This window comes from Crocuta crocuta, unplaced genomic scaffold, assembly GCF_008692635.1.
Source record: "Crocuta crocuta isolate KB4526 unplaced genomic scaffold, BGI_CrCroc_1.0 scaffold811, whole genome shotgun sequence".
NCBI classification, from domain to species: Eukaryota; Metazoa; Chordata; class Mammalia; order Carnivora; family Hyaenidae; genus Crocuta; species Crocuta crocuta.
The window spans coordinates 40,985-58,775 of NW_027530352.1; the positions used below are offsets into that span (position 1 = coordinate 40,985).

The 17,791-nt window shown below is 43.9% G+C and overlaps 2 non-coding genes across 2 annotated transcripts; one reads left to right on the forward strand and one right to left on the reverse strand.

Moving 5' to 3' along the window:
* Window positions 1-9,049: 9,049 nt before the first annotated feature.
* TRNAV-AAC (transfer RNA valine (anticodon AAC)) lies at window positions 9,050-9,122 on the reverse strand. Its single transcript has one exon. It is a non-coding gene; the product is annotated as a tRNA-Val (tRNA).
* A 4,150-nt stretch (window positions 9,123-13,272) lies between these two features.
* TRNAL-UAA (transfer RNA leucine (anticodon UAA)) lies at window positions 13,273-13,355 on the forward strand. Its single transcript has one exon. It is a non-coding gene; the product is annotated as a tRNA-Leu (tRNA).
* The last annotated feature ends 4,436 nt before the right edge of the window (window positions 13,356-17,791 follow it).

Consider the following 17,791-nt stretch of genomic DNA (forward strand, 5'->3'; position numbering starts at 1 on the left):
CTGAAACAGGCTCCAGGCTCTGAGCTGGCAGTCAGCACAGAGCCCGACGCGGGGCTCGAACCCACAAACCGCGAGATCATGACCTAAGCGAAAGTCGGATGCTTAACTGACTAAGCCACCCAGACCCCCCGACCAATAACAGTTTTTAATACAAAACAAGCTTTCAGTAATATCTGTGGAGTGACTGTATGAAGTTTTTCCATCAAAGTATGTTTGATATTTTGTTTGCTGAATCTGGTAAATACATCTGTTTAAAGGAACCAAAGCCTACCCAAGTCACCCCTTGTGACAAAATAGGATGGCTGTAAAGGCCACCCCATTGTATATGGCACACAATATCAGCGATGAAAATTTAATGGAAAATATAATCCCAGCAAAAAATGAAATTGAGATGTTTCAGATTTGATAAAGGGGAATTTCCGAAGGATGATGAAACCACCATCCAATACCTGAAATACGGAGCCAAAACTCATTTGGGGAGAGAGCTATGTTGGGAGCGCACTGGCCCTTTGAGAGAGCTGAGGGATGGGTGATGTTTTGGGGGGAGGCAGCTCAGGGAAGCGAGGACGCTCGGGCTGAGTGGGCTGACGACATCTGTGCAAGTGTGGCTGTTTGGGAGAGGCTGGTTGAGGAGGGGCTCAGCGGCTTGTTTATTGAAGTGAATCCATCTCTGACTGACTCAGAAGGCAGGGGCTGACGTGACTCACGGCCTTGGACACGGTTGTCATTGGTAGATTGAACTCATGGCTACTGGTATGGCTACAGCATAATCGGTCTTTTTTTAAGTTTGTTTATTTATTTTGAGAGAGAGTGAGAACGTGTACATGCATGAGTAGGGGAGGGGCAGAGAGGGAGGGAGAGAGAATCCCAAGCAGGCTCTGCACTCTCAGCACAGCCTGGCAGGGGGTTCGAACTCACAAATGGCAAAGGCAAAACCAAAACCATGACCTGAGCTGCAATCAACTGAGTTAACTGACTGAGCCCCCCAGGGACCCCGATCAGTCTTCTTCTAAGTTTGTGAGAAGTTTATGTTTTCAGCATTTTACTTTACCTAATAACAAAATTTCTTCTTTCCTTCCTTCCTTTATTCCTCACTTCCTTCCTTCCTTCCTTTCCTGTTTGTTTATCTTAATATCCAAGTAACGTATAATAATAACGATTTTATCTCTGAACCTCTGAGTCCGCCTTGGACACAGTGACGAGATGACTGGCAGAGATGGGGTCAAGGACACCGTGAGGGATTGGGGAGCGTAGGAATGTGGTCGCTGGCAGGGATGCTCATGACCATGGCGTGCATGACGGTGGAGTTGGAATAAGAAACTGGACTGTGTGGAGCCCATGAGCAGGTAATTTAAAAAAGTGATTTTTATTTTGACCTTTTTGCATCAAATCAACTAGGAATAATTAACTGCTGTGGAAGGTTTATTGCATCTTCTCCCCTCCCTTTATGCGTGGTGTTTTTCACGTGCCCTTTCTTTTGGCTGAGCCGTGGGACTTCTGTTGGCCAGCGCGGCATTAGCAAACTTGACAAAGAGGATTCCTGAATATGCCCTTCACTCTTCCTGCTTGCTTGGTGTGGCTGCTGTCTTTTTAAAGTAGTCTTTATTTTTTAGATCAGTGTTAGGTTCACAGCAAAATTGAGTGGGAAGTTCTCATACCCCCCCTCCTGCAACCCACACACAACCTCCCCCCTGTCAATATCCCAAATCACAACAGTACCTTTGTTACAACTGATGAACCGATGCTGACACATTATTATCATCCAAGGTTCGTAGTTTGCATGTGGATTCACTCTTGTTGTACATTCTGTAGGTTTGGGCAAATATATGAGGTTTGTCTACCATCACGGTATCATACAGAATAGTTTCACTGCCCGAAACATCCTCTGTGCTCTGCCTCTTCAGCCCTCTCTCCTCCGTAATCCTGACACCCCCTTCTCTATAGTTTTGCCTTTTCCAACTATCAAAGAATTGAATCACACAGTATATAGCCTTTCCAGATTGGCTTCTTTCGCTTAGTGATACGCATTGAGGGTTGCTCCATATCTTTTCATTGCTCAGTAGCTCATTTCTTTTCAATGCTCTATAATGTTCCATTGTGTGTATATATCATAGTTGACTTACCTACTCACTGAAGAACATCTTCGTTGCTTCCAGAGTTTGGCAATTATGAATAAAGCTGCCATGAACATCTGTGTGCAGGTTTTTGTGTAAACATACATTTTCAACTGATTTGGGTAAATATCAAGGAATGTGACTGCTGGATTGCATGGTTGGTAAGAGTATGTTTAATTTTGCCAGAAACTGCCAAACTGTCCTCCAAAGTGGGTGTGTTCCCGCCAGCAACGTGTGAGAGTTGCTGTTTCTCCACATCTTTCCCAGCGTTTGGGGTTGTCGGTGCTCTGGGTTCGGGGCCTCCTTCCAGGTGTGTGGTCACATCTCGTTGTTGTTTTAATTTGCCTTTTCATATTGACATGTAATGTTGACATGTTTATTTGCCATCCGTATATCTTTTTTTGTAAGATGTCTGTTCAGATCTCTCTTGCCCAGTTTTTAATTGAACTGCTTATATTCTTGTTGAGTTTTAAGAGTTCTTTATATATTTTGAATACTACTCCTCTATCAGTTATGTCTTTTGCAACTATTTTCTCCCAATCTGTGGCTTCTCTTCTTATTCTCTTGACAGTGTCATTTGCAGAGCAGAGTTTTTGATTTTAATATAGTCTAGCTTCTAGGGCCACCTGGGTGGCTCAGTTGGTTAAGTGTCCGACTTTGGCTCAGGTCATGATCTCACCGTTCATGGGTTCAAGCCCCATGTAGGACCCTGTGCTGATAGCCCAGAGCCTGGAGCCTGCTTCAGATTCTGTGCTTCCCTCTCTCTCTGCTCCTCTCCCATTTGTGCTCTCTTTCTCTTTCAAAAATAAATAAACATTTAAAAATTTTTGAAAATAAAGTCTAGCTTATTGTTTCTTTCAATGGCTCATGCCTTTGATGCTGTATCTAAAAAGTCCTCATCACACCCAAGGTCATCTATATTTTCTCCTATGTTATCTTCTAGGAGTTTTATAGTTTTGTGTTCTACATTTAAGTCTATGATTCATTTTTTTTTGTTTTGCATGTGGACATGTAATTGTTCAGCACTGTTTGTTGAAAAGACTTTTATCCATCGTATTGCTTTTGCTCCTTTGTCAAGGATCAACAGATTACATTTATGTGGGTCTGTTTCTGCATGCTTTATTCTATTCTATTGATCTATTTATCTTTCTTTTGCCAATAACACAATGTCTTGATTGTTGTGACTTTATACTTCTTGAAGTCAGGTAGTGTCAGTCCTCCAACTTTATCCTTTTCTTTCACTATTGTGTTGACAATTCTGGGTCTTTTCCTTCTCCATATAAACTTTAGAATCAGCTTGTTAATATCCACAAAACAATTTTTTGGGGTCTTGATTGGGATTGTGTTAAATCTATAGATTAAGCTGGGAAAAGCTAACATCTTGTCAGTGTTAATTTTAATTTTATTTCTGAGAGAGAGAGACAGCATGAGCAGGGGAGAAGCAGACAGAGAGGGAGACGCAGAATCCGAAACAGGCTCCAGGCTCTGAGCTAGCTGTCAGCACAGAGCCCGAACAGGGCTCGAACCCACAAACCGAACCGTGTGATCATGACCTGAGCCGAAGTTGGACGCTTAACCGACTGAGCCACCCAGGTGCCCCAGTGTTAACTCTTTCTATCCATGAACATGGAATATCTATTTAGTTCTTTGATTTCTCTCATGAAAGTTTTATAGGTTTTTTTTCTATTTTTTAAGAGAGAGAGAGAGAACAAGTCAGGGGGCTAGAGGGAGAAGGAGAGAGAGAATCTCAAGCAGGCTCCATGCCCAGCAAAGAGCCTGACACAAAGCCCGATGCAGAGCTTGATCCCACAATCCTGGGATCATGGCCTGAACTGATAGACTTTGTACAAATTTTGTTAGATTTGTACGTAAGTATTTTATTTTGGCGGTGCTAATGTAAATTACACTGTACTTTTAATTTCAAATTCCAAATTTTCCTTGCTAGTATGTAGGAAGGTGATTGACTTTTGTATATTAACCTTGTATTCTACAACCTTGCTATAATTGCTTTTTAATTCCAGGAGGGATTTGTTTAGTATTTTTTCCTGGTTATTTTTGCCTTGAGCCATTGTCTTGAGAACTTGCCTGGGTTTAGCACGCTGGGGAATATGAGATGTGTGGTGAGTGTCTAGTTGCCTGGTGATGTGTTCACCAGACATGTGAGTCAGCCCAGCAGTCTAGTCAATCCTAACCTATATTAGTTAACCACAGGCTTGTGAGATGAATAGATTCTAATTATTTTAAGCTACTGAATTTGAATAGTTTGCTAAGCAGTAGATTTGTGGCAGTAGATAAGTGTTGTGTCATTAAAATAGCATTCATTTTATTCCAGCAGAATTAGCCTCCTTGGTATTCCTTAAATACACAAGGTAAACTCTATATCAGGCTCCCTGTGGACACTATATCCTCTGGCTGGAATCACTTTACCTAGACAGCCCCCTGGGATATTCACTTTCTTCCTTCATATTTTTGCCCAAATGTCACCAATAATCCATTTAGAACTTGAAAATAAAAATTCATCTGTTGCGGACGAAATGACACAAAGGACAAGACACACACAAAAGACAGAGACACAACTCCGGCCGGAGGAACAATTCTACGCCAGCCCCTCTTGCGGTTTATTTTATACCCCGGTAACTGGATACAAACTGAAACCTACAAGCTGCATTCCTTTACCAATTCAGGGCAAGTAGCCAAACACATTTCAAGGACAGGGGGGAGCAAAGGGAGGAAGCGACCACAACGTGTTTACTAAGAGGCCTGCTCACAACTCCAGCCTCCTCCTTACTTCTAAGGAGGGCATGTTCCCTCGTGTGCGAGCGGACCATTAAACTTGGATATTGTGTGCAGGCCTCCTGGCAGAGCATCCTGTTTGCAGGAATGCCTTGCCCAGGCAGGGAGCCCCGTGTGCAGGCACATCCCCGCGTCGCTAACCACGCTTTCTTGTGGTCACTGTCGGGCTCCCACATTCATCCCTGATTCCCTTCTCTCAATTTTTCTCCTTAGCTTTATTATCACGGTGTATAGGATTTTATATGTAATTTTGCTTTTAAAAATTTTCTGTAATCCTGCCACTAGAAAGGAAAGAGATTTCTGTCTATTTTGTTCCTAGGAGTTATCCCAGTAGCAAATACAATGTCTGACATAGTATGTGTTCAATACATATTGCTTGAATGGATAAGTGGTTCAGTTCTTTGTTTAGGCGCACCTGGGTGGCTTAGTCGGTTAAGTGTCAGACTTCGTCTGAGGTCATGATCTCATGGTTTGTGGGTTCAATCCCCGCATCGGGCTTTGCGCTGACAGCTAGCTCAGAACCTGGAGCCTCTTTCAGATTCTGTGTTTCCTTCTCTCTCTGACCTTCCCCTGCTCATGCTATCTCTCTTGTCTCTGTCTCTCTCTCAGAAATAAATAAAACATTAAAAAAAAAGTTCTTTGTTTAAAGAAAAAAGGTTGTATGCTTGACTAGAGAGTGAGGTGGAGGAAACATCACCTTAGCTCCTTCTGCCTCCTTTCCCTCCTTTTAATACCTAGAAGCTAGGTGGAGTGGAAGTTACCCAAAGAGGATTTTAGGAATAAGATCACATATACTCTCGCTAGAAGGGTCTCTTAATTTGGCAAGGTCTATGAGAGTCTAGATGAATCATCCTGATGCCACGCAAGGGCAGTAGTTCATTGACCTCTATGCTGGCAGCTAGAGGTTCATGTAAACCAGTAAATCTTTCAATGTAATTTTCTCTTTGAATCTATTATGTCGGTTTCATTACTTTTGCTCTTTCCATTTCTAATTTCCACTTAAAAAATCCACGTGACCTATTTAAATACTTGAATCATTTTGAGGCAGAGATTTTTTATTGAGGATCAGGTTATAGTTCTCACGGGTCACTTGCCAGCCCATGAGTTGATTGCCTTTGAGAGCTCTGCCCTGGAAGTTGAATGTCAGCATCACATGTTAGAAAATATGGCCATCCTCGAAGACCATATAGCACTTTTGTGACTGTAGGCTGCTACATTCGGTGAGACTGAAGACGTGGCAAGCTAGTAGAGTGCAAGCCTGGTACTCAGCAGTGGACAGCTCACGGTTCCTTCAACTGTTTTCAATTTTAGCAATTGTAGTTCCAGAACCAGCCTTCCTATATCTTTGTCTTGAAAAGGAAAAATAACAGAGAAGAGAAACATGGAATCAAAATCTATTTGTGACATGCTGCTATTATAGAACTCTGGAAAATTCTTCAGTCTCCTCAGGGAAAGGAATTTTCTCATACTCCCATCAGTGAATTAGTAATGATGTAAAGAGAGTTTTATCTGCATTGACTAGAGCAGTATTCTCCTGACTACTAGATGATTCTTGTGAACATTCAAATATGCTATTTCACTCCTGTCTTAAGTCTTCTCTTGCCTCAAGATTCCCCTCTAGCTGATGCTCTACTTCTCAGATGGCTTTTTACAAAATCTCTGAAGAATATACAGATTTACTGTCTGAAGTGTCTCTCCTCCCATTCTTCTTCGAATCCACTACAGGTTTTTTGGAATGACTATCTCTTGGAAACTTCTGATCAAGATCACCAATGGCCTCTAAATGTCTAAAATTAACCATCACTTCCTAGTTCTTGACTTCTCAGGGGCTATAGGCACATCATCCTTTTTAAAATATGTTCTTTATTTGACTTTCAAGACGCTGCTGTCCTGATTGCCTTCCTACCTCCGTGGCTGCTGCTTCTCGATATTCTTTGTTTCTCCTCTTCTCACGCACCTTTTTCTATAAGGGAACGTCTCAGGGTTTGGTCCTTGGCCTCTTCTTTATAAACAGTCATTCCTTGGTGATTTCATCTATTCTCATGGCTTAAGTAATGTCTCTATGGCCTCACTCACAAATGTGTATCTGTAGTCTAACCACCCCCATTGAACTCCAGGCTGGTATATCCAGCTGATTCCTCAGCATTACACTTGAGGGTTTTATACCAGGCATCTAAAAGCTAGCATGTCTATACAAATGGCTAACAGACACGTGAAAAAAGGCTCAACATCACTCATCATCATGGAAATACGAATCAAAACTACAATGAGATACCACCTCAGACCTGTCAGAATGGCTAAAATTAACAACTCAGGAAACAACTGATGTTGGCGAGGATGTGGAGAAACGGGAACCCTCACGCACTGTTGGTGGGAATGCAAACTGGTGCGGCCACTCTGGAAAACACTGTGGAGGTTCCTGAAAAAAACAAAAATAGAACTAGCCTATGACCCAGCAACTGCACTACTAGGTACTTATCCAAAGAATATAGGAGTGTTGGGGCGCCTGGGTGGCTTAGTCGGTTAAGCGTCCGACTTTCGCTTAGGTCATGATCTCGCGGTTTGTGGGTTCGAGCCCCGCGTCGGGCTCTGTGCTGCCTGCCAGCTCAGAGCCTGGAGCCTGTTTCAGTCTGTGACTCCCTCTCTCTCTGACCCTCCCCTGCTCACGCTGTCTCTCTCTCTCTCTACTTCCTAGAAATAAATTAAACATTAAAAAAAAAGAATGAAAGAATACAGGAGTGTTGTTTCAAAGGGGCACTTGCACCTCAGTGTTTATAGCAGCACTATCCACAATAGCCAAATTATGGGAAGAGCCCAGATGTCTACCGGCTGATGAATGGACAAAAGTGTGGTATATATATGTACAGTGGAATATCACTCAGCCATCAAAAAGAATGAAATCTTGCCATTTGCAGTGATGTGGATGGAACTAGAGTGTATTATGCTAAGTGAAATAAGTCAGTCAAGGAAAGACAAATATATGATTTCACTCATATGTGGAATTTGAGAAACACACAGATGAACATAGGAGAAGGGAAGGGTGAATAAAAACACAGAGGAGAAACAAACCATAAGAGACTTTTAAATACAGAGAACAACCTGAGGGCGGCTGGAGGGCGAGGCTGGTGGGGGGATGGGCTAAATGGGCAAGGGGCGTTAAGGAGGGCGCTAGTTGGGATGAGCACTGGGTGTCACATGTAAGGGAGGAATCACTAAATTCTCCTGAAACCAATAAAAAAAATAACATGATGTCTAAGGCAGAACTCCCCAATTTTTCCCCATTAATGCTGCTCCGTCCCTACGTTCACATTTCAGTTAAGGGCATGTCCGGTCCTTCCAGTTCGTCTCCCGAAAACCTTCAGAGTCATCACTGATTTTGCTTTCTCTCACTCGTCACGTCAGTGTTCTCAGGGATTTCTCTCACTCTGTCCTTAAAGTCTGGACGTAACCCTAACCCTAACTACTTTTCAGCAGCTACACGGCCACCATCCTGTCCGAGCCGGGGTTAGCTCTGATAAGCAGCCTGATGAAAGGGACCCCCGCAAGCGCCTCACTTCTGTTCTGCATACCAAATACACTGCACAGATCTGGCAGAGAAGGCCTGTGAAAAAAACTTAAGTCGTGTGGAGTCACTTCAGTGCTTAAAATCCACTGTCTTCCTTTTTTTATCAGTGAAGGCCAAAGTCCTTAAACGATGGGCTAACGAGGCTGCCCTTGACCTTCCCCTCCTTGCTGCCCGTTCCTCCGTCTCCTGGGACTCGTCTCCGCTGGGCCCCTGCTGCAGTCCTAGGTGGCTTCTCCGACCCGCCTTGCCTAGACCAGCCACACTCCTCTCCCAGCCAGGCCTGTTGCGCCTGGCTTCTGCCCAAGCGGATGCAGCCCGCCCGCCCCGGCCAGCCCCGCGGGCCCGCAGAACCTTCTCCCACCGCAGCGTGAGTTTGCACCAGGCTCAGCGGTTGAACAAGGAGAGGAAGCGGGTCCCAGCTCCGGGCTTGTTATAGAATATAATTCTTGTAATTGAAGGTTTGGGGCTGCAAGGAGCACAAAGATTTGAGACTTGGTAGAAATGTAAGCAAATTTAGGTAGATGATTTCTGGAACAAAACTTAGAATTTATGGGGGGAGGAGGAAAAGTCGGACCGTTGTTTCCGCCCGGTTTCGAACCGGGGACCTTTCGCGTGTTAGGCGAACGTGATAACCACTACACTACGGAAACTTGCCGGTGGCGAACTTTTACTTTCCCGAATTAGTTGCCTTGAACTTTAAACTGCGCCTTCCCTGGAGGCTGCGTTCTCGGCGGAGGCACTGTTTCCGCTCCACACTTGCCGATTCTTACACCTGAACCGGGTAATTCACGGCCCGGCCGACGTTACCGCCAGGCCCCAGCTGCTTCGCAGACACCAGGCAGGAAATCCGAGGCCGAGTCCTGGGAATTTGCTGTCTGCCCTGGGCTCCTGTCTCTGACCTTGCGAGACGCTCTGACCTTCACTTCTCGGTGACGGAAAGTTGTCCTGTCGGAGCCAGAGCCGGCTCACGGGCCCAGGACACTCCTCTGCGGCCAAAGGCGGCGTGAGCTCGGCCAGCGCTCCCGCGCCTCGTGTCTGCGAAGGGCTGGGCGTCCCGCAAAGCCACCTGTCCGGGACAGGTGGCCTCGCTCCCTCTGACCGCTTCGCAGAGACGGGGCACCGGGCGGTCTTCTCTTGCCAAAGGGGCAGACGGCCCCGCGGGCTGCTTCCTGTGTGAAGCCGAGGGGCCTGCGGAGTTGAAATCTCATCAGACACGACACCCGCCTGAGTGTTCTTCCTCGGCCGGCAGCCTGTCGGCGTCCCGGTCGCGGTATTCGCTCAGTCACCCGCCTTTAACCTCCTGAGTGAGACCCTCTATTAAGGTTCGAAAACAAAAGACAGGGGCGGTGTTCCCGCAAAGACGTACAGCAACAACTAACTCCGCCTGGATGGGCCTGGGAGGGTTTAAGCACAAGGCAGACGAAATGTATTCGTGGACGAATCAGCAGTGAGCTAAGATAGGTATCTATTTCTCGAATTTTGTATTTATTACAGTTTCACGCACATATTGGCAGCTTCCTCGTGCATAATTAGCTCAGCTTGGCTTTGTGAGGGATCACACTTTACCGAGGCTGAGCAAAGGAAGTTGATAAAAAGTTCTTCTCGTGTGGTTATGGTTTTCATCACAGAAAGGCATATTTAATCAGCTTGGAGCTAAAATAGAAGTTCCCTGGGGAAAAGGATGTTCTGTCTCTTGTATCCACTACTTTACTCTGAGCTATTCAACAATGCCTGGCTTGTAACAGGGGTTCAATCAATACTCCTTGAATGAATGACTGACTGACTGACTGAATGAATGAATGATGGATGAATTAATGACTGATTAAGCAGGACCAAGTAAAAATCAAGAATTGAATTTTGGACGTCTAAACTTCCCCCCCAGTGTATGCCAACGGATGGGCCTTCATGCCAAATGAAATGCTTTCAAAGGTTCCTCAGCACTGAGAGTGCCCTCCTTGCCTAGCTGGCGGTTATCTCTGAACTGTAACCAGTTTCTTTGGCGGCTTCCCGCTATTGCCCGCATTTGTGCCTGTCGGGCTCAGCAGTGACACGGTGTCCTGATGTAGAGGTGTTACCTGCACGCTACCTGCAGAAGGCCCGGTTTTGTCCCCACGTCCAAGCTTAACCAAGTGCTGATTCCGTGTCTTGGTTTTTCATTTCACAACAGAGAGACCAAGCTTTGGTTTTACCACCTTTCCCACCGGGTGATCTCTGCTGCAGGTGGCTGCGGGCTTCTGGGGCCGGGCGGGCTTTCTCTTCCCTCATTTCTTTCCGGCTACCGTGAGGAGCCGCCGAAAGCGTTGTCAACAAAGCATGAGCACCCGTGGTTGGCACATGCTCTCAGAATGCAGAGTTGGGGGGCTGACTGGGGGACTTGTAGAAGCTATGGAACCAGAACGCCACCAGCGTTAGCTCCCGAAGAGGCGGCCAGGGCACCTGAGCACCATGGAGACAAACCAATGTCAAGAGTAAAAGCGCCTTAGTTGCGGGTTCCTAAATATGGGGCTCATGTGGGTCTTGACTCTTGGCTCTAGATTCTGAGAAACGGGAGCAGTAGCAGAGGAGGGGTAGTGGTAGCTGAGGGAGCATTTGTCAGAATTTAGGAAGGGTGATCAGAAACAGCCCGCGGCTTGCAAATGGAGTTCTGATTACACCCTGAATGACGTCTACTTCTTGAGCTTAACCTCATTGGATTGAAATGGTCAGCGGTGAAATGAGAGACAGAGAAATCCAACATAAAACATTTATTCTCTAGCCTTTTAAGTATTTTGATCCCAATGTAAATGGTGGTTGTCTACTACCACCCACAACTTTAGTAACCCTCTGGGTTCCATAGTGATGAAAAATCATAGTAAGCTAGAGACGGACCTGAAAATAAGGTTCTATGTCAATTATACATCAATTAAAAATTGACAACAAAAATAATCACAATAATGGAAAAATATAAAAGCTCTTGTGTATGTCAATGTGTGGGAACTCCTTGCTCTGACATGCCCTTTGTCGTACCCACTACTCGCTCTTCTCGATTCAGCTCTGACCCAAGCATGGACTTAGCACTGACCCAGCTTGGATCTCCCTCAACAGGCAGAGGCAAGAATCTTCCAGGCTATCTCTTTGCTCGCTAGCACAGAGTATCTAAAAGGCCAGAGACAGAACTCTGAGCTGGATGGGCCAATGAGATGAGTGACATGTTCCTTTCTCATGGCTTTACCAGCCAATAGAGGACACGTTTTTGAACTTGGATAGCTCTGTGCATTTTGGGCCAAAGTTGGACTCCTTCTGCATCAGGTTTGAAGCCTGAGGAAAGTGGTCCTGCGACCTTTCATGCTTGAGTGGTACAGCTGACAATTCCCCATATTGCAATTCTTTCTCCAGGTAACCAAAATAGCAGAGAGGCATGCATTTATTTTGGTGGCTCTCAATAGGTGTTTTATGATGTTTATAATTTAGTTCTATTCCAAAACCTACATCAGGATTAATTTCACCTCTGATTCCGGAAGCCTTCACAAACTTTCAGTACAACCCCCCAAACCCCCATCTAGAACCTGCTTTAATGAGATCTTAATCAGTCCGCTACCTGAAGCATCTGACAGTGTCTTACTGACTTAGTATTGTGTGCACCTGGCTCGGTGCCAAGAACATAGTAGGTACTCAGGAAAGAGATTTCATTAGTGGATAGTGAGAACTCTTGGTTAAAATACTTCCTTTATTAAAATCAACATCACGGGTTAAACTCCAAACTCCATATGTGTGCGGTCGGGTTTTCTCAACATACTCCAAGGGTAGATCGTCTCAGTCTTATCTACTCTCTGATTCCAGACCGGAAGCCCTCACCTGGATAGTTAGATTCAAAGGGTTTGGAATGGGGGTTACACTCAGCAGGCAAAACCGTGTTCTCTGATGAGTAAGGAAAAGTATAGATGCCGCCTCTGTGAGCTAGAGACATTGTTCTCCCCACCTCTCACTCCACTTCCTCTTCTCTTGGTTTTCTTTCCAAATCCACTGAAAGAAGGGTCTTCTCTTGAGCATAAGTGGTGACAAAGTAAACTGAATCTGAGAAAAATGAGTATTCCTGTAGCATCATGTGTTTTTTATGTCATAATATTTCTTGTTTTTTTAAAAAATATTTTTATTTCTAGGAGAGAGAGAGAGAGAGAGAGAGAGAGAGACAGCGTGAGCAGGGGAGGGTCAGAGAGAGAGGGAGATACAGATTCTGAAACAGGCTCCAGGCTCTGAGCTGGCAGTCAGCACAGAGCCCGACGCGGGGCTCGAACCCACGAACCTAAGCGAAAGTCGGACGCTTAACCGACTAAGCCACCCAGGTACCCCAATATTTCTCGTTTTAATGCAGCTCCGTGAGACCAGGGATATTTCATTCTTCCCTGACACCCAGTGCAACGTATGGTACAAATTAGTGATTACATAATAGTCATTGAAAATAAACGTTTACATTAGTTTTTTTTTCCCCAAGAAACATTATAAGGAATTGTTTCCTCTCCGCACGTTAAAGCCAAGTCACAGGTTTTCNCGTTTTAATGCAGCTCCATGAGACCAGGGATATTTCAGTCTTCCCTGACACCCAGTGCAACGTATGGTACAAATTAGTGATTACATAATAGTCATTGAAAATAAACGTTTACATTAGTTTTTTTTTCCCCAAGAAACATTATAAGGAATTGTTTCCTCTCCGCACGTTAAAGCCAAGTCACAGGTTTTCCACGTATATTCATAACTTTCCAGGAACCAGCAATTCTAATTAATTCTAATTCAGTAATTTTGACACCGGACTCTGTGTGCACCACCGGGATGGCCGAGTGGTTAAGGCGTTGGACTTAAGATCCAATGGGCATATGCCCGCGTGGGTTCGAACCCCACTCCCGGTATGCATCCTTTATGTGAGATTAAAATTCCCTCCTAGGGACTTGGTCCAGTACTGCAGCTGGCTCTGAGTTTCTGTTATCCAATCTGACAAACTCTAATCAGTGGATTCAGATCATCTACAGATCACGTCACCACTGACATGTTGGTATTAAAGTCTCTGTCTTATTATGCTGTTTTCTGTGTTCCTTTCCTTTGTCTTTCTTCCTGTCTTTGAAACTTTTGAGCATTTTACAGGATTTACTTTTGTCTTCATTATTGCCTGATTGTTTACCTGTGTTTTAAAACAGCCTTGACTGGATTCCCTAGGGCTATCTGCACTCAGCTGCAATGAGGTCTACTTTTCAATGGCATTTTATGCTGCTTGTTGAGTGGCTCAGAAGCTTGTAGCAACAGACTGCTCCCTCCTCTGTTCTGTGTTTTCCTTCCCACAGCGCTTTCCCGAATACTCTGCAGCATGTCAACACTATTGCTTGATGCAGTCCATCAGATTTAGAGTGATTAAAATTGGGGAAAGTCTTTCTTATGTGTATCTTCACGTGGTAACCATTTCTGTGGAGAGCCATTCCTTCTTGTGTGTCTGGGCTCGTATTCCTTCTTCCCGAGTCCCTCCTTCTCACAACGTCTCCTATGGTGCAGCTCTGCTGGTAATACACCCTTCAGATTTTGTGTGTCTGGGCTGATCTTTATGTCTTCTTCATTGTTGAAAAATATTTTTGCATGATAGAAAATTCAGGGTTAAGAGTGTTTTTGGTTCTTTTGAGTTTTTGTTTGTTTTGTCTCTAATCACTTTCAAGTGTCACTCCCTTATCTTCTGTCATACTTCCTTTTTTGTGCAAAGTCTACTATAATTTTTACCTTTTTCAGCTACATATAATATGTATTTCATTCTTTGACTGCCTTCAGCACTCTCTCTTTTGTTTTCAGCAGTATGACTATGAGGTAAATAGAGCCCCCTCCCCCCAGTATAAAATGCTTAGGGTTCTCTCTTGGAGCTGTGGTTTGATGAATTTCATTATTTTGGGGAAGTACTCAGTCTTTATCTCTTCAAATAGTTTTTCTATTCCTTTCTCTCTTTGCCTTCTGGGATTTCAACTTGAAATATGTTAGACCATTTGGCATTAATCAATAACTCTTCAATGATCTTCCCCCCCCCCAATCTTTTTTTCCTTGGTGTTTCAGGTTGGGTAGACTCTGTTGACCTTCCTTCAATTGTCCTTAGATCTAGGGGGTCTACTGATGAGGCATTAAAGGCATTCTTTATCTCTGTTACTGTGTGTATGGTGTATGTTTTTTAAAAATTTAGCATATCCATTTGACTTTTAGTTTCCAACAATCTACTGAAATTGCTCATCTGCTAATGTATGTGGTCCACTCTTCTAGCTAGACTTTTCTGACCCTCTTGCATGGAGGTCCCATCTTCATCCCACTGCTTTTGGGTGGGACAGTGTTCCTGTCCCATTATTCTACTTGGAAGCACCTGTTTTTCCTTGTATTTCATGCTATTTGGTTACTCTGAACACCTCAGCTCTTTCGTGGATTCACAGATTTCTTAAGATGATCTAGATTTTTGGTTGTTAGATTAGAAGCAACACTCTTTCCAGCTTTATTCATGTCAGGTAAAAGCTGGAATCCTCTAGGATTTTAATCTGAACATAAATGATGCCATACTATTCATTACCTATGCTATTATTTTACTGATCTTTTGTGTATCCAGCATGATCAGAAATCACAGTAAATCAAAGATAGATCTACTTATAATGATGGCATGGTAAAAAATGAGCATTTGAAGTCTCTCTATCCAAAAATCCACTAAAAAAAAAAAGAAATCAGGGGTGGTTTTAAGACATAAACACACAAGGACAATAATAGGAAAGTAAAGGGAGGCACCGAAATTTTGGAAACCAAATGCAGAAGGACTAGCATGATACACAAGGAAAGGTCTGTTTTAAGCCAGAATTGGGGAAAGCTCAATGAAAGTATAACTTGTGAAAACTGACCAAATCTCTGATTAACTTAAGAGTTCCTTCTTTTTGATGAGTGAGTAATATTCCATTGTATGTTTGTGTATATCACTTCTTTTTTAAAAAAAAATTTATATTTATTTATTTTTGAGAGAGAGAGAGAGAGCATGAGCAAGGGAGGGGCAGAGAGACAGGGAGACACAGAATCCGGAGCAGGCTCCAGGCTCTGAGCTGTCAGCACAGAGCCCAGTGCGTGGCGGGCTCAAACTCACAAACCATGAGATCATGACCTGAGCTGAAGTTGGATGCCTAACCAAGTAGCCACCCAGGCGCTCCTATATACCACTTCTCTTTATCCATTCATCAGCCGATGGACATTTGGGCTCTTTCCATACTTTAGCTATTGTAAATAGTGCTGCTGTAACCTTGTAGGGCATGTACCCCTTCAAATCTGTATTTTTGTATTCTTTGTGTAAATACCTATTAGTGCAATTGATGAACTGTTGGACAATTCTATTTTTAGTTTCTTGAGGAACCTCCACACTGTTTTCCAGAGTGGCCACACCAGTTTGCCTTCCCACCAACAGTGCAGGAGCGTTCCCCTTTCTCTGCATCCTAGCCAACACCTGTTGTTGCCTGAGTTGTTAATTTTAGCCATTCTGACAGGTGTGAGGTGGTGTCTCACTGTGGTTTGGATTTGCATTTCCCTGATGGTGAGTGATGTTGAGCATCTTTTCATGTGTCTGTTGGCCATCTGGATGTCTTCTTTGGAAAAGCGCCTATTCGTGTCTTCTGCCCATTTCTTCACTGGATTATTTGGTTTTTGGGTGCTGAGTTTAATAAGTCCTTTATAGATTTTGGATACTAACCCTTTATCTTGTATGTTGTTTGCAACTATCTTCTCCCATTCCGTAGGCTGCCCTTTAGTTTTGCTGATTGTTTCTTTCACCGTGCAGAAATGTTTTACTTGATGAAGTACCAATAATTCATGTTCAGCAAATTCATCTTTTTAGACAGCATTTTGAAAAGGGATCTGGGCCTTAACACTTTTTTGGCAGGGGAACTGACAGTTTGACAGTAGAGGGCGCTGGAGACACCGCAGGAGCAAGAGTTTTGCTCTGGGTTCCAGAAGCCCCTGCGGCCGTCAGCCCGCGCCCAGTCAGGAAGATGGACGTCCGGCAAAGTGAGGAAAGGAGATGGGATATTCACTGATCCACTTACAAATAATTACTGAGCATCACATATGGCGCCTGCTCCAGGGTACAAAACGAATGAAGAGTGGCTGCGGGGATCATACAAAATAAAAAAATACAATAATTGCTGGAGCTCTTATTACAAGCTCTCAAATGATACAGTCATAAATCAAAGACAAAATATCCAATTATTGCAAAGCAGATCACTGATAATCTCATTGCATCGGGGAGAGGCATTGTCATCGGATGAGAATCCTGAATTTTTTTATTTCCAAGTAGTAGTTGGTGGTGCTTCAGTCATGTGCTGTGAGGGGCGATTTTTCATGCAACTCTTTCCACATTCCATCCAGCCTTCCTGTCTCTTCTTTGAAAACCTGTGTTGCTGCCACCTTTAGAAGCTGCATCTACACAGTAGACAGCACACTTTGTCTTCCGTGTCATATAACAAGTGAATAACTCGGACTTCATCGAGTATAAATCCTCCAAGCCACCTTCAGCAAAACCACGTCTAACATTTTCAAAACGATTAAGCCTGGAGACAGAGCCTCACCAAACTGTGACCCACGGTCTTCTGTGTACGAAGCAGGCTCTTCAACCAGCCCTCTTGCAAAGAAAACAAAGAGCAGGTAAAGAAATATAGTATGAAAAGTTTTCACCTTCACACACTAGGAATTGCTTTTGGAGAAAAACACATGCATTTTTAAAATCTTTATTTTTGAGAGAGAGAGCAAGAGGAGGAGGAACAGAGAGAAAGGGAAACACAAAATCCAAAGCAGACTCCAGGCAGGGCTCGAACCCATGAGCCGTGAGCCGTGAGCCTATGACCTGAGCTGAGATCGGAAGCTTAACTGACTGAGCCACCCAGGTGCCCCCATACATTTTTTTGAAGTAAAAACCAATTTCTGTGGAATGTGACACCCCCACAACCCTGGCAAACTGATTGCACTTTACTGATATTACCACACCAATAGCCACAAGAAGATGTGAGAGTTAACAAATACCATACAATAAGTAATTTTAATTTTCCAAGTAGCCGTATTTAAAAAGTATTAACAAACAAGTGTGATTGATTGTAACGTTGTTATCCCAAACATTATTCCATTAATAAGAAATTGCACATTCTTCCTTTTTTGAATTAAGTTTTAGAAACATATGCTAATGGCTATGGTTTTGGACAGTGCAGCTCTAGAACCTTCTGAGGAAAAACAAAACACTTTTCTCTTCGCAAAATAATCTCTGTTGATGTTTTAATGGCAAAGAGGAGTTCCCAACCTGCAGACGGAA